This window comes from Phoxinus phoxinus (assembly GCF_949152265.1).
Source record: "Phoxinus phoxinus genome assembly, chromosome: 8".
In the NCBI taxonomy this organism is placed as follows: Eukaryota; Metazoa; Chordata; class Actinopteri; order Cypriniformes; family Leuciscidae; genus Phoxinus; species Phoxinus phoxinus.
Genome location: NC_136883.1, coordinates 29,668,420 through 29,687,025, shown reverse-complemented (window position 1 = coordinate 29,687,025; position 18,606 = coordinate 29,668,420).

Below are 18,606 nucleotides of genomic sequence, written 5' to 3'. Positions count from 1 at the left end.
CCGATAAAGTGAAAATATCCAGTGAGTGAAAATGCCTTGTTGATGCCAGAGAGAACAGAGGAGAATGGCCAGACTGGTCGAGCTGATAGAGAAGGAACAGTAACTCAAATAAACACTTGTTACAACCGAGGTCTGTGGAAGAGCATCTCTGAACGCACAACGGTGCGTGATATAAACCAAGGTGATATAACCAGGTTTATATCACCTGGTTTTAGGATTGATTTTAAAATTTTATTGTTTGTTTTTAAAGCTGTAAATGGACTGGCACCAACATATATTGCGGACCTCATTCAAATTTATACACCAGCGAGGTCATTGAGGTCGGAGGGCCAGTTCCAACTTGCGGTTCCCAAGACAAGACTCAAAACTCGGGGGGACAGGGCCTTTTCTGTGGCGGGACCAAAACTTTGGAACGCTCTGCCTCTCCATGTTAGAACTGCTTCGACAGTTGAGAGTTTTAAGTCTCGTCTAAAGACACATTTTTATTCCTTGGCTTTTAACTCCGCGTGAGTCGTGTGGTCCTCTGATTTCTTTTATTGCTTTATTGTTTCATTGTATTTTAGGATTTAGATGTTCTTAATTCGTAAATTTGTTTTTATTGTATGTAAATTGATCTGTATGTTGAACCTTCTGTGAAGCACTTTGGAAACCTTCTGTTTATGAAATGTGCTATAGAAATAAAGTGGATTGGATTGGATTGGACAACACGTCGACCTTTGAAGCAGATAAGAACAGGAAACTGAGGGTACAATCCACACAGGTTCACCAATATTGGTCAATAGAAGACTGGAAAAACATAGCAGGCTTCTGCTGCGAAATTCAGATGGTAGGGACATGAAAGCATGGATCCATCCTGCCTTGTATCAACGGTTCAAGCTTGTGCTGGTGGTGTAATGGTGTGAAGGATATTTTCTTGCCCCACTTTGGGCCCCTTGGTACCAATTGAGCATCATTTAAACTCCACAGCCTACCTGAGTATTGTTTCTGACCATGTCCATCCCTTTATGACCACAGTGTACCCATCTTCTGATGGCTACTTCCAGCAGGATAATATCTATCTATCTATCTATCTATCTATCTATCTATCTATCTATCTATCTATCTATCTATCCTTTCTTATCTTTCATCACGGTCTCCTTTGTCCGGCAAGCTATCATTTGTTATGAGTGTTTGTTTTATAACCACTAGATGGTGCTCTCTCTCTCCCTCTCTCTGTCTCTCCACCTGGATTGGACCACGTCTGGCTTGATTCCCTTCCAGCTGCAGTGTGACTATTGAGCGAGATGCAATTCTCAGATCGATATGTTTCATTATTTGGAGTCCAGACGTACAGATCAGGGGAATACAGTTTTTATTAAAGTTCACAGAGAAGAGATGTAGTGTTAAACAGTACAGGAAAGGAAAGTGTGTCCATCCAATGGGAGATGGGAGAGACTGTAATATCTGCAACCATGCAGTCTGTCCTTCACAGACATATAAGGAGCTGAAATATTGGCAAATTTACTACTCAAGAAGAAGAAGAAGCAGCCATGGATCAGTTTGTGTGCAAATATTACTGTTATGTTTTTGACATTCTGCCAGTCAGTTGATTCCTGAACACAGAAACACACTCATGCTCCACTCACACCCCCTCTTATGCACATTATGAATCACATCTGTGCGTACACAATAACAAAACAGGACTAATCCATTTGCCAAATCTTCTTTCCAAAATTCTCCTCATTTACGTACAGAAAGCAAAACAGTAATTTATAATGAAGAAAAGATTTTTAATTTATAAAAAGATTTGTTCAGCAAGATTACAAATGGACTATTGTAGGCATTACCTGTTATAGAGCATTCATTAAGGCCACAGCGCTCGCTGGCTCTCACGCTGAAGGCAGCTGGTGTCCTCTCAGCTGCTGGGCCCGGTCTGGCTTGACCCTGAACACATGGTCCACTTTAGCTCTGATTGGCTGGGCTCAGGCCACAGCTGTGCACAGCACAGGTCAACGGCTGAATCAGCTGTTAATCACGGGAATCAAGCTCAGGCAAATCTCTGCCTTAACCTGTTAACTGTCAGCGTAATGGTAGCACTTTTGCCTTTTTTCCCTATATGACATTTTAGAAATCATCATAATTTAGGTATCATTCATCCTGTGAAAACCGCTTTGGAGCTGGACATTGCGTTACTACTGAAACTATTTTAAAGGGGACCTGTAATGCAAAACTCACTATGGTGTTTGAACATAAATGTGTCGGCAGTGTGTGTACACAACCATCCTATGATATAAATCCACCCACTCCTTTTTTTAAATCCCCATAAATAATAAGCAGTAACTCAGAATAAGCCGTTTGCAGTTTTTATGCAGTGTAACGTCACACTGCACATGCCCCGCCCACAACTGCTGATGGACTCCGCCTTATTAGCATAGACCCGCCCTGAGTGAGCTGAACACAGTCCGCCATGTTTATCTCCTTGCTCGAGCATTTAACAGCAGCATTTAAGTAAGAAATGTATTCTTATTAAAGCGATCAAAGTTATTCTATAAAATAGCAGATTCTAGGGATGCACCGATATGAAAATTTAGTTCGATACCGACAACCGATAATACTTTGTATTTGAAAACCGATAACCGATATATTGGCCGATAAAATTACAAAAACAAAAGTCTCACCATTAACCCTTTCCCTGAAAGCGTTTTTTGATCATTTTCACAAACATTTCATGACCCCCAGAATATTTTATGTTATGAATATCTGAACATACATGAAATATATCAAAAGAAAGAACAGACCCTCTTCTTTAAAAAAAAAAGGGTTTCATAAAAACAACATTTTGTAAAAATAATTCTGGACTACATCCAGATCCGATTCAGAACGATGATCAAAACGAGTAGATCGAGTTTATCAACACCCCTAATGCTTGCAGAGTCCTTGCAGAGGAGATTCTGATGAATTCAACAACACTAAAAGGGAAAATCTCTGTGACATACTTTGCACTGTTAGACCACCATGATTGGCCTCACTTAAAAATGCCTGGCAAAGAGACCCTGTGTGTAACTTTGATGAAGACCAGTGGGGTACTATATGTAAGAATGCTTTTACCTCATTATCCTGTAAAAAAAATAAAATAAATAATTACAGAACAGAAATACATTTATTCACAGGATGTACTTCACCCCACTACGTCTGAGTAAAATGTATCCTAATGTATAAACGAAGTAAAACGTATACAGGATTAATTATGCACATCTTCTGGGAATGTAGAAAACGTAAATTTTTTTGGAAAGAGGTACATGATTTAAAAATGAAAGTTTTGGAAAATCCGTTGGACATTACGCCTATACAAAAAATGCATCTTAACTGGAATCAGCAAAAGCCTCCAACATTTGATCTGTTTAAACAACTTTTGATGCATTTTGATACATCACGAATGGAAGAGCGCACCTACCATTTGTCTGATGTTAAGCCAATGTCTTCCAGAGAATATGGGTGCTTCTCATAGACCTCTGAAACTTATGCATTAAAAACTGTACGACCATGTTTTTGACCAGTTGGAACTGGATTATTTTTAGCGGGCTCCTTCCCCTAGTAGACAATGTCATGTTTAAGATTTTAAGATAACTACGTTATTTTATAATTAAACCTTTTATGTAACAAAATGCAAATGAAAGGTCCGTGACTCAAGGTTCTTTGGCCCCACATAGCAAACGAACTTGGCCCAAATGTGGCCTCATTATGGCACTGCTGGCGTGTTGCCGGCAATGGCATGCATCATGTCAGCCAACTGTGGGCCGAGTGTGGCAGTAATGGCACTGTATGGATGACGGCAGACCAAATTTGGGCCGATTTTGGATGGGAGGTATGTGGCCCAGATCCATGTCAGCCAACTGTGGGCCGAGTGTGGCAGTGATGGCACTGTATGAATGACGGCAGACCAAATTTGGGCCGATTGTGGATTGAAGGTGTGTGGCCCAGATCAATGTCAGCCAACTGTGGGCCGAGTGTGGCAGTAATGGCACTGTATGGATGACGGCAGACCAAATTTGGGCCGATTGTGGATGGGAGGTATGTGGCCCAGATCCATGTCAGCCAACTGTGGGCCAAGTGTGGCAGTGATGGCACTGTATGAATGACGGCAAACCAAATTTGGGCCGATTGTGGATTGAAGGTGTGTGGCCCAGATCCATGTCAGCCAACTGTGGGCCAAGTGTGGCAGTAATGGCACTGTATGAATAACGGCAAACCAAATTTGGGCCGATTGTGGATTGAAGGTGTGTGGCCCAGATCAATGTCAGCCAACTGTGGGCCAAGTGTGGCAGTGATGGCACTGTATGAATGACGGCAAACCAAATTTGGGCCGATTGTGGATTGAAGGTGTGTGGCCCAGATCAATGTCAGCCATCTGTTAGATGGGCCAGGTGTGGTAATGATGGCACTGCAATGACAGCAGACAAGCTTATTGTGCATGTGTGGCCCAGATTAATGTAGCTATTATGGGCCATATACTTGTGTACTGGATAATTACTGCTACTATATTTTCAAGGCAAGATTATCCTCCCCGTTCTGAATAGATGTAAATATTTGATTAATTAATAATAATTATAATAATAACTAGCTAATAATCGAGTCAGTGTAAAAAAATATGAATAATGAATATAGTATTTTGTTTTCAGCAATGTTCACAAAATGTAATAATCATAAAATTTAACAATAGGCCTATGTACATTTTCCTAACATGATGATTTAGTTTTAAAATAATTATTTTAATTTGTTTTTATAGTAATAAAAATCCACATACAAAAGTCTACGTTTTCCATATTTTTTAGTTTAATCATCATAATCATGTTTTAAACTTACTAAACATCTTCTTTTTCTTTCTAAATAACAGTTTATTTAAAAATATACAGCTTCATTCAGGCGCGATCTCCATGGTAACAGCAGCTTTTCTGATTGGTGAATGAGGTTCACGTGATGCGTCGGTTGAAATTTCTCCCGCTGAAGTTTGAAGAACAGACAACTGCTGTTCAGTGTTCAGGTAAGTGAAGTTCACTCTCTCTCTCTAGGCCTAACGTTAGCAGCTAACGTTATTTGATTTCAAACTCGGATGCCGCTTTGTTCTTTATTGAAGTTAACTTTTGCCTATAGCTGATTCACTGCCCCTGAATGCCAATACAGACGCGAACCGGGTGCAATAGACCGGCCCGCGGAATGTCCGAAGCGGCGCAAAGTGCATATGACCGGTTTTAAAATCGGCATTTGTCAGAGTGATCGGCCGGTCACCGATCACGGCCGATCACGTGAAAACCGGTTGATTCCGATCACCAGCCGATCAATCGGTGCATCTCTACTGTTCATTGTTTGTTCATGTTAGTTCACAGTGTGTTAACTCATGTAAACAAGATTTTAATAAAGTATTAGTAAATGTTGAAATTAACATTAAAAAAGATGAATAAATGCTGTATAAGTAACTTACTGTTCCTTATTAGTTAATGTTAACTAGTGTAGTTAACTAATGTTAACTAATGAACCTTATTGTAAAGTGTTACCTAATAAATATACTTTTTACATGTTAATTTGTGCATACTTTGCAAATAAATAATGCTACTAATACATGCATTTGGTATTTGTAGGAGGTCGTTGTTAGTTTAAAATGACCAATGCAATAAGTAGGCTAAGCAACTGTTTAAGATTATTAAATGCGCTTTTTTTAAGGGAAAATACGATTTTATGCTTTGAATGCGTTACTTTATCAGTACTTGAACAGTTCATTGGTTACTGTTTACACCACAGTTTCCATATACACATTTTTAAGTTTTTGTCTGACAAGCCAGTTAGTCAATCAATAGTGCCACATAAGCAATAATTTTCTGTATAAAATGTAACCAAAGCAACCTTATTTTAATTTGTTACCTAAATTTATGTACAGTAGGTGGATGAATGTTTCTATATGTATTTGTTAATTTTGTATTATTCATTTTGTATTTTGTCTTTTAGCTGCTGTGAGAAAAAACCGCCTGACGCAACACGCCACCGATCAGGAGATTGAAGCAACGATTCAAAGATGGCTTCAGCTTGCTCCTGATCGCGATGGAGGAAGAAGAGAGCGATTGAGGAGGAAAGAGGGGCTGCAGAACTCTACTTTAGTTCCTGAGGACAGTCCTCCTAAATAGGATCACCTTTTCCCACTTATCATAGTATGTAAATAATATAATATAATAATATTAATTATGTAAATTATATTATAATGTTAAAGGGCACCTATTATGACATTTAAAATGTTCCTAATGTTGGTTTGGGAGTCCCCAACAACAGTTTTACATGCATGCAATGACAAAAAACACTTTTGTTGTCGTATAATATGCATTTATTTTTACCTGATTTGCTCACCGACTCCCAAATGATTCGTTCAACGACTCGTTTTCCCAAACCCCTCCTTTGCGCGACGCTAATCTGCGTTGATTGGTCAGATGACCCAGCAGTGTTTACAGAGATATTAGATTATACTTATTGTTTAACACGGAGTACAATGATGCTTTTATCAATTAAATCGTGTTATAATAATGATTATAGTCCACTGCTTTGTAGTTTGTAGTAAAAAACCAAAAATAAGATAAAGAATTTAATGTTATGTTAGCGAGCATAGCCCAGAGTTCATATTGTAAAAGCACAATCAGTCTTTGTTTGCGTTAGCCCGATGCATAAACATAACGTTTTTACAACAACAACAAAATATGCAGTTATATGTTACTACGAGGTATTTCTCTATTCTTTAAGACAACTCCGAAAACAACGACAAACACTTCACATATCTCAATACAATTGTCATTGAAGACCTAGAAGCTAAACGGTGCTTACTCAACAAACAAAATAATTATTAAGCATGCTACATAAAACATAAAAGCAACAATTAATTATTAATAACACTTACAGGTTGTGATACGGAGAAGGAAGCTGATGCAAATACACTTGGAACTGAACCTTCCTTCAATATCAGCCGGCTCGCGAATCCAAGTTTGATTGCATTTAAGTTGGTAAAGCAATCGTCTTGAAAATGGCGCGAACAAAGCACAAGGCTCGGACTATACTTCTGTGGTATAGTTGTATGAACTGTAGCCACTTAGTCTTCAAATGCTCCTCCTTGGGCAGATCGCACTTCAGAACACAGCGTCTCGTCGCCCTGATGTTTTCCCTGCTGGCCTTGGAGCGCAATAAGTGGGCGTATCGTATTCAAATAACTTGACAAGTTGACGTCATCTAGTCAGAGAAAAAGCTTCGGTCTTCTAACGATTTATAAAAATGACTCCGAGTCGACTCTTACTTTTGAAAGACAATAACTTTATATACGGTTCACTTTCATATTTCAAACTTTGCAGGATGTTTTTGTTTACTTAGATCTATGTTACACACTACATGAAAGGTACATTTCAAAATTCCATAATAGGTGCCCTTTAAATATGAGTGCTAGATTCATTTTAGATTCATTTAATTAGCTCAGGCAACACCGTTCAACTTTCTCCCACTTATTATATTATGTAAATAATGTAATGTATAATAATAATAATGGAAATTATACTTTAATGTTAAAATATCAGTGCTAGATCAATTTTTGATTAATTTAGTTAGATAGCTCAGGCAGCACAGTTGCACATTTCTAGCTGTCTTTTTTTTTTTTTTTAGCTTGTGCATTACTACAGTCTTCACACTGTTACACCATTCTACGTGTAATCATTTTTATGTTATTGTTTAATAAAATTTAAATTGAATTGAATTGAATTTTTCTGACTTTTTGTTCACATGGTTTGAGTAAGATTAGGCTGGGATATGGCTCAGTTTTGGGGTTTCTGGTTAAAGGGTGGTGTTGATTTGGTTAACTTGTGGCTGAGAATTGGTACTAATAATAAAACCTGTTTTGGCCCAATTCAGGGCCAGTTAATGGTGATTAACTGGCTGAGATTCGGGCCAGTTATGGCCCATGTGTGACCCTTGTCTTTAATTCAGTTCTGGGCCAGTTCAGGGCCGTCATTCTTTGCGGTACTTGGGCCAAGGGCAAAGTGATTGTCTGGCCCGGAGCTGGGCCAGAAAACATTTGCTATGTTGGCCCAATTCAGGGCCAGTTAAGGGTGATTAATTGGCTGAGTTCCGGGGCAGTTATGGCCCATGTGTGACCCTTGTCTTTAATCCAGTTCTGGGCCAGTTCAGGGCCGTCATTCTTTGCGGTACTTGGGCCAAGGGAAAAGTGATTGTCTGGCCCGGAGCTGGGCCAGAAAACATTTGCTATGTGGGACTTGGCCAGAAGCAGTGTTGTCAAGTCCGCAGTTTTCCCACTGATCCAATCCCCGACGGCGAGAATCGCATAGGGCTATTTCTTATTGGCCATTGGGCTAGTTTAGCTGCACAGACCTGGCAGCCTTGGATGGAAGTGATAGAAGTGAAAAAAATGTCAATGTAGGCAATTTTTAGTATAGGCCCGAAAGAAAATCCCACAGCACAGGAACCTTAATGTCATTTGAGATATCAACTTCTAATTTGGAATACAACTCTTAGACACATGGCTTTAATTTTCAAGAAATTTTGCAGTTCAAATTATTTTGTAAAATATATAGGCTATATTGTATAAAATAAATTTTTTTTACACTTTCAATAATCTGTCTACTTTAAAAGTTTCTATTTAAGTTTCACATCTATGCTCAAAAAGGGGGGTGACAGTTATGACAGCTTACTCCAAGAATAAAGGTGAGTATAAAAAATGAGAGCAGATAAAAATGAGCGGATTTCAATTAGCAGTTTTTACTCTTTTCACTCAGAAACTTTTATTCTGATCTTCCACTTTCTTTCTCAGTAACTTGTCCCAGTGAGTGAGAAAAGGAGGGGGAGGGTGGTGACTTCACAGTCTCTCATATAGGGATGCATGGCAAAGTCACCTGCTGCTTTTGGTTGAATATAAAAGGAAAGCTGGTGGGGAAGTGATGCCATGTCCAACAGGAGCTGTGTGAATCCTTGAAGCGTTTTGAGATCTCGACAACATGAAACAGCAGAAGACAGATTAGATTATTTTAGGAGGTGGCCAAACACACACCCGCACACAGTCATTCTATGGCAGAAAAATCTAATTTGCTTCTCCGACATGCTGTGGTGTACAGAAAACTGGCGTACAAGAGTTAGAGCAACAGATACGCAAGTGACCGGAGAAGTGTGTTGTCCCTAGGTGTGTGACTGTGACAGCCCAGATGTGTGACAGGTGTGATGGACAGCCCACTAAACCCAGCTCAACGTACCCGTCCGGTGGAGAGGGAAATAAATATAACACCACATAAAAGGCAGATCATGAATAATAAAACAGCCATAAATTCCATAATCTGGCCAAATGATTTATGAATTTACAGTGCGAGATGGCCCAGGCCAAACTGTAAATATTCATGTGACAAGCGCTAAGCTCTATTTAATTGTGATTAATGGTAATGCATGGAAGGATGCCTCATAACTGCCAGCCTTTATTACAGGCAGCTGGCTGAATGCAAATGTTATTTCGAGTAAGATTAGGGAGACAAATAGGGCCTTTCGGGCGGTCCACGGCATCTCGTACAAGAACAGGACTCATAAGATTCCAGAGGAAATGTACTAGGTTGGTTCCCCCAGCAGGATGCCTGTTGATAAAAAGTAAATTGTCACACTACCCCTGGTAAACACTTATTGGAGAGAAAATATATGTACCAATTGCAGTGGAGGTTACATGGCATTTGCAATTCATATCGCACTCGGGGTTCAGCTTCAACTACTTTTGCCTCAGTTGGTCTTGCTTCAAACCCAGATTTTACAATGGACATCAAGTGGCGACCCAACACGGTATCAAAATTACATTTAGGCCCAATAGGCCCCCCAATATGGAGATTTATTAACACAACACGCTGAGTAGGAATACTAACAATTTTGGAAATGTATTAACAACAGTAGACATCTGACACCAGCCTGAACAATCTCTATAGGCCATATATTGCATTATTATTACCAAGTGACAGATGAATTGAGCTAAAATAATGTCATAAATAACAAAAGACTTCGAAAATGTTGTGTTCCTTCTTTTAAAAGTTGATAAGGCATGTGTATATAGTTAGATGCATTTTATTATTAGCATTAACAATTAGCATTGTTTTTTTTAGCAACCGTATTTATTGCATTTTCTTGGTTGTACTGCACATTTGTTTTTTTTCAAACGTGCTTTATATAAACTTGAATGTAAAAAGGCAGTTTTCATTTTATGGATTGTGTTGTGAGAAAGAATGCTTGATTCTCAACAAGCTGATACTCAATACTGTCATTGGTAACTAATCTCCCCAATCATATTTCTAATCCTTAACTCCTTTCTTCATACTTTTGGTTGTCATTATGAGATCTTCAGAACACTACAAAATAAGCTGAAACCGTATGTGAGGTTCTGTTAAACTTTGTCAAAGACATTTAAGTGAAAAATGAATTGCAACAGGCTTGTGCAGATCACATAAAGTGACACTGCTACATTGAAGCGGTGAGATGTGGTTCTACATTAGCCTTGAACACAGCACATTTACACTGTTCTAACATGGGACTAAACCAAATATAGCAATAAAATTGAATAAAATAAAAAATAAAATATTACAAAGGAAAAACTGCAAATCCACCATCCACAACATGACTATCTTGATCCAATCGATATTGACGGAGTAGCAAACAGCCTGAGGTGGATGTAAGAGTGACGTGGGAAGGTTAGGCTTTGGGACGGTATCCTCACTCTTGAGGGATTCAGACATCCACCGATGGCGGCCCATGCTCAGGGAGTAAAGGCTCTGCAGGGGCTGAATCAGCAGACATGCCTGTTCTCCTCAGACACAGATTTAGACCTGGCAGCTGGGCTGGAAGGTAATTGGTAGCGTTGCTGGGAATGGCACAGCGCTCGCATGTGAGGGAGGGGAGGGGAGGACGGTGTGTGCCTGCTCGCCACTCACGCCAATTGCAGTGGTTAGAGGAAGCTGGCCACGGCCGGCAGGGGAGGCGACGATGGTGCGCACTTGTCAATGAGCGTGCAGGGGAGTCGCCGGAATGAGAAGTAAAAGTCCTCATGTTACCCATTTCAACACTCCACCCCACCCTCCCCTTTTTATTTTTCACTCCATCCCTCTTCTCTAAACTCCCACTCACTCATTGTATTTCACATTTATCCACTTGTTTTCGCCATCTGATATCATGTATAGCCTACTGTAGCTTTGCATATTGTAGATGCCTTTTTTTTTTTACTGACACTGTGCCAGAGTGACACCCCTCTGTGAACTGCAGGTGGACGGAACAAATGAAAATGAATAACCAAGAGGAAATAAAGCATGTTCATTTATGGATATCATACCACTTCACATGACAGGCTTTGTGTTAAGCACTTAAAGAGCGGTTGCTTACAGTTAAAAACATGAACTGCTGTAAACACAGCGACTACAGATCTAGCGGTTATCAAAACAGTATTTTTTTGTGTCACAAGCTACTTTTTCTCTGAGAGAATAATCACGCAAGTGCATCTTTCTATAGTATTGTCAAGTCCGATAGATTCTGTCATCATTTACTCTCATCAGTTACACCCTCACATTGTTCCAAACCTGTATACAGTTCTTTCTTTTGCGGAATACAAGATATTTTGAAGATTTTAGTTTCAATTATATATAAATATATAGCAAAAATCGAACCTTTCATTGAAGTAAAATAATTGAAAGTGGGGAAAAAAAGAAATTCACACTATCAAATAAATGTTTTTCTCCAAAACACATTAGCCACAATTATTGGCACCCCTAGAATTTTTTACGAGCAATATATCTCTGATTTATATTCCCATTATTATTTACATGTTTTAGCACACCAGGGTGACTAGGAACATGAAATTGTCTAGCTATGACTTCTTGTTTGACAGGAATATAAATATGAGGAAATACAAAGGCCAAGTTCCCTTAATCGTCCATCATAGGAGTAAAACCAAAAAATTTAGTTCTGATGCAGCAAAAGATTGTTGAGCTTCACAAAATAGAAAGTGGCTGTAAAAAAACTAACTAAAGCATTTGAAAGTTCCACCATCAGGGCAATAATTATGAAGTTCAAATCAACTTAAGATGTCACGAATCTAACTGGAAGAGGACGTGTGTCTATATTGTCCCCTAATTTAATAACAAATTATAATTTTGACGGAAGTGAATCAATCAAAACTAACTTTAGGTGGAAAATAACATTATTCAAGAACCGCTGTAAAGCCAAAACAATCTCTGTTACCTTAAATTATACATTTATCTCTGTAAAGCAGCTTTGAAACAATCTATATTGTTAAAAGCGGTATATAAATGAAGATGACTTGACTTGACTAAAGATGTCACGAATCTGCCTGGAAGTGGACGTGTGTCTATATTGTCTTAATGCACGGTGACGAGGAAATCTGAGTGGCTAAAGACTCTCAGAGGGTCATAGATGGAGAATTGCAGAGATTAGTTGAGTCTTGGGGTCAGAAAGCCCCCGAAAATAAAATACACGAAAATTCAGGCAACCCCTACATGACATGTTGTTTGGGAGGGTTTCAAGAAAAATCCTCCTTGCTCATCCAAAAACATACTCCAGCATATTCAGATGTAAAACACGGCTGGAACTTCAAAAGGGATCGGATTCTGGTCAGATGAAACTTAAAAAAAATAGCTTTTTGGGAGCAAACCCACCAGATAGGTTTGGTGCAAACAGGGATAAGAAGTACCCCATGTCCAAGGTTAAATATACTGCTGTATCTTTAAGTTTGAGGACCTATTTTGGTGCTGGAGGTCCTGGACATCTTGTGAAGATAACATGATATTATGGATTCTAGCAAATGCCATAAAAAATCAAAACCTGATGGCCTCTGCTAGAAGTCTTATAATGGGCCGTGGTTGGATCTTCCATCAGGACAATGATCCAAAACAAACATCAAAATCAACACAAAAACGTGTCACTGAGCACAAAATGAAGCTTCTGCCATCCGAGTCTCCTGACCTGAACCCTATAGAAAATGAGTGGGCTGAACTGAAGAGGAGAAGCACCAACATGGAGCTGGGAATCTGACGGATCTGGAGAGAATCTGTATAAAGGAATGGTCACATGATCTCCTCAGGTGTTCTCCAAACTCATCAGGCATTATAGGAGAAAACTTAGAGGCTAGCAATAGCAAGCTAGCTTTGAAATCCTAAAATACCACCACGTCCCTTCTTAGCCACGGCTACTCCAAAACACATGAACGTGCAGAGCCAGAGCAGAGTCTGCCAAACGTCACGAGAGACAGCTTCAGTGAAGTGAGTTTCAACCAGTATAACAAAAAGTGTTTATGAAAAACATTGCCTACTCTACCTTTAAGTGTCATACTCCACAAGCTGATAAGAGCAGTAGAGGGATAGGGAAATGTGCACGTGTATTTGTGTCATGAAGACCGTTCCAGACCACTTGACCTGACCGACCCACTCATCTAAGACCCCTTTCCCAAAACAGACCCTCTTGCCCGTTTTTCCTTCTCCTGCTATTTCCTCCTCTTCTCAGGGTCCAGCTCAGCATGGGAGAGCAGCCACTGGAGCCAATTAGCAGAAGCACTACAGAGGAACTTTACTCAAGGGTTGATGGGCTCATTAAGCATTAAGAATTCATGACATTTAACTCCTCAACATGGCGGGCAGAAAGCGTGGAGGGCTTTGATTGGACGGACAAAGTCTGCTTTTTCCCCCAGCAATCAACAAAAATAGACCTCTTTCTCAGCTTTGAGAGCTCAGGGATAAACATTGGTGCACAGATCATTCTTACCTGGGTGAACGATGTGTGTGTGTGAGAGAGAGATATTTATGGCACACAGGTGCGCAATTCTGTACTGATGGAAATTAATAATCTATGAAAACAAATACGCTTGCACATCCACGCGCAGTTAACTTAACTGACTGATTATTGACCGACTATTAACAGTTAATGGAAGCTTGCAATAATATTAAGGCTATAGAGGTTATATGGTGCCCTGGGGAATTCAACATGGAGAAACAGTTTGAGCATTTTATGAGATGGTAAGGTACTGCAGATTACATGTGGTGAAAGAGACGTCACCCAAAGTTTATAAAAGGCACCTAAACATACAGTGAGGTTCAAACATTTAATTTTTTATACAAAATTCTATATTTATTATACCTTGTTATGTGTTGTAATGTACATAGTTCAAATTCATTTTTTTTTTTTTTTTTAAAGTCCTACTAGCAGCCTTTTTATTTTATTTATTTATTGTTTAAACATAACACTGCTGTACGATCCATAAATCACATTTCTTTATAAAGATGTGGAATAAATAATTGTGTGCATCAAGCAATCAGTAAATAATTAGGAGTAAATAAGTGTATATGTAATATAATATTTCGTATTGACGATGATGTAATTTCCGGCAATGACAGTTCGTTTTTTTGTGATGCAATATTGGAGCGATACAGTTTTTTTTTACCGTGTAACATTTTTCCAGTTCATTTTGTTATTAAACTTTACATAAAAAAAGTTTCTGGACTACGGTATGTTATTCGAGTTCAAATCACGCTCACCCAAATATGAAGAAGCAAGAAAGATGAAAATTTAGACGGATTGCTATCACAACTGCTTCCTGGTAATATGTGGTTCTGATAAAAAACAATAATGCCTCTACGTAACTTATTGTAAGTCATCAGCACTGTTTGTTTGTGGGTAAAATGAGTATATTCAGCATTTATGCATACGTGTGTTGGTTTTGAGGAGGTGGCAGACTATGTGGGGGGTACAGCAATAATCTGACAGAGATTAACCACTTCATTTATCTGTTCCATCAGCTCCTACATTAATTATGTTACCCACAACCAAGCAGGGAGTTTTGGGGGAAGGCATTGCTAGTATATTATGCATATTCACATGCCCCCAAGAGATTGATATATCAAGGATATCCAAAGTTTCCAAAGTAGCTGTATTAATGTGTGTGTGTGTGTGAGTGCTCTAAGACCTCCATTTAAGTAATAACACATATACCAAGGCTTTCTTCAGAAATCAACTATAGAAAGACTGAGATGAGAGAAATATGATAGAGTCGCTTGCAACTGCATCGGGTGGAGGAGGCTGTGGGATGGAGGGATGGCAAATTATGCAGTCTTTTCCAATTAAGTTTTTCAATGAGCAATGAATCTCACTTTATGCTTCCCTCAGACGTCTAGAATGATATGTACAGCTTTAAAATATTAAACATATATTATTGAAACAGATGTCAGCAAACAGGATCAAACTCTCTCAAAAGTGTCCGACTGTTCTCTTTGTTATCCCTCAGAGCAGATCTCATTTAATTTATCTTCCATGTCTTTCTTTTCATTCTCTATCTCTCATACCTCTTTTTCCATCATCCTCATTCAATCCCTCTGTTAGCAGTTACCATGTTTGTTTTAAAGATGTTCCTCGCTGCAGCTCAAATGGTTCGGATTTACTTTGCCGCTGCATGTCATTCCACCTGATTCACTCCATCCAAAACTCTCACAGAAGGTGTAAAGATCCTGTGCTGGTGATAATGAAATAATAACAGCAATGCCTGCAAATCTTTTTCCACGTGAGAAAACACAAGGAAATATTCAATTATCATTTTCCACATGAAGAAAACAAATTACTCAGAGTATATTCAATATTTGGAGAGTGAAGTTTTTACCAGTGAAGAGCATGTGCAAGTAAAATTATTTCCTTTTAAAATATTTTTTTTTATTTGTGATTAATATAACACGTCATGCATGTCAATAATTGCATGTCAACCTTTCTCACTCGTTTTGACAACTAACCTATGTCACTCCCACACCATACACACATCAAAGTAGCCAATGCAACTTTTCTCTACTTACAGATACGACGAGACGCCAGCAATTTCCCCTGAAACCCATCCCGCTATGTCTAAAATATAAACAGGGTTACCATAGTCAGTGAATCAGGGTAAGACAAAAAACACGCTTTACAAGAAAGATCAATTATGTATTTACTCATTATTTAAATTTTGTTAACTTTAAACAAAAAAAGGTTACATAGTGTACATTTACGATTAAATTATTCGCTGATACACTCAAGAAAAGGTTCTAAAGAACCTTAAAGGGTTCTGTCAGGCACATCACATACAGAACCTTTTAGGGGTTCCCAACATGTGATCATTTAGAGACAATTTTAATTTGCTTGATTTTGATTAATTATTTTGGTTACATTGTATGAATGAAACAGCTCGTACACACACTTTATCACAAGGAACATTTTAAATAACTCATTAAATATTAAAGTATGCAATCATTGAAGACATTTCTCTTTATATAGAACCTTTCTGGCATATAGAGTTAATTTAAGACAATAACCCCCGAGTTCTATAAAGAACCAAGTTAAACCTTGTGTGAGGTCACCACCTGAAAATGCACTCATGCACATATAATGTATACACAGTACAGTAGGACTATAGTAATTAAGTAACCAATGCATATATAAACTTGTGTTTTATGGAAAATTAAATTCAGTTTAACAGTGGAAATACTTCCCCTACTAATTCCTCAAAAACATCTACCTTGAATCCTTTCTTCATACTAAATCTCACCATGCAAAGGCGACAGGACCCCGGGGCAGTGTTTATTTCAGAATAGATGGCAAGCAATTAAAGGGATGTTCACCTAAGTGTCTCTGTGACAAGAATAGGTACTTGCTACAGACAAACCAAAGACAAATCAATACTGCTGGGAAGACGAAAACAGCATGAGCCAGAGCAGTAGAAAAACAACAACCTTATAGCACAGCCCTTTGGGTAATTGTGTGAGCGCTTGCATGAACTGAACGAACAGAGAACAGAACATGTGAATGTTATGTGAACTGTGAATGTGTGTTCTGGACAGTTGCAGGCTGGTTAAGCAGTTCCTTTGTTGCTCAGGGTTGTAATTGAGCTGTCAGGAGTAGAGAACCAAATTGAGTTCTGATGAGATCTGAAGGAATACTTTCTTTTACTTTTTTTGCGTGTGTGCGTGTTTTGTCATAATGCAGTATCACAGTGACTTAGTGAGTGATGTATTTAGTTGTGAAATCAGAGACCTCCCTGTTAATTTTTTTTAAAAATTCGTTACAGTGATGCAGGTGCAAAAAGGGTTGTACAAATCAGCTATCTGTTATACTTACAGATCACACACACACACACACACACACACACACACACACACACACACACACACACACACACGTCGACCATTTTGTAACATCAAAAGCGTAAAGACGTTTTAATTGAGAGTTAAATTGGGGGGAGAGGCCGGAGGGAAAAGGCTGTTTTAAACTGAAGGAGCTGTCTGCTCTAGTCTGACCTGTACATGGAGGTGAGTGTATTAATACTTGGCTTGTTAATGCATCTGAGCAGAGCGAGAAAGTGACCTTTTCTCACAGGAACTAAAAGACTCTAATTAGCTGCTGAAAGGGAAGATCAAATCAACAGCTGCTGTACACATGGAAGGAAAATATGAAACCGTGCTCAGAATCCACATACAACATTCTCAGCATGTTCACAACCGTACTCCATTGCCATTTTGAACTTACAATATTTATAGTAGAATATAATAACAGTTTACAACTAGCAGCTATGTTAAAGGCATTAAAGTCGGCATGAAACACAAGTTGCAATATTTTTTTCTTCACTGTTGTGACATATAGCCTACGAGTGAAATGGCTTCTCGGAAAAAGAAAAAATGTAGGATGGGGCTTGATATTGTCCTTCAGAAATTGACTGGATCATTGTATCGTTGTGGTTTGCTATTGGTCGATCTCATGTGAGTGACAGGTTGTCCCACCCTCACACTGGTAAACGCATCATCAGAGAACAGATGCCATTGCAAGATGGAGGGGAAGTTATTTTAATTAAAGATTACAACGGCACATTCTTTCTTTCTTTTTTATAATGATGTGCACAGATAAATCATTTATAATAAATGCTGCAATATTCCACAATAATAATAAAAAATGGCCAATTTTGATTTCATGGTGACAAATAAATAAAAATATACAATCTATTTGACTTTACTGCAAAACATTTTTTTTCTTTTAATTCAGCCATTGAACCAATCTATTGCACAAAAGTTTCTTTATAGTGGGAAAATGTTCTTTAGATTATTAAATTATTTTTTTACACTAAGACAGAAAAGACTTTTAAGTGCTGTTCACTTAAATGGTTTTTCTATGGCATCGCTAATACCTTTTGAGACCTTTTTTTTTCTTCTTCATGAAATGAACAGTTGAATGGGTGAATGATTACTGAAGTATTAAAAAAAAAAAAAGATTAAAAAGTTCAGTCTCATGAGGCAACAGTTCATTTGAACCAAGAGTGACTCACTCAATCTGCGCCATCCGCCAGTTCCCATAATGACTCGCTCCTTCACAGTGCAGTGCCGCAGAATAGCGAGAGATTGGAGGGAGTTTATAAGCTAGCCGCACTAGGACTCCCAGAAGAACGGACAGGAGAGCCTGGAGAGCAGAGAGCGGCTCTGTCAGAAACCGGGAAAGTGCCATGCAGATATAAATTAGCCTATGTTGTTGAAGGAGTCCCCAGCTGGCTCCCTTGCATGCAGAGAA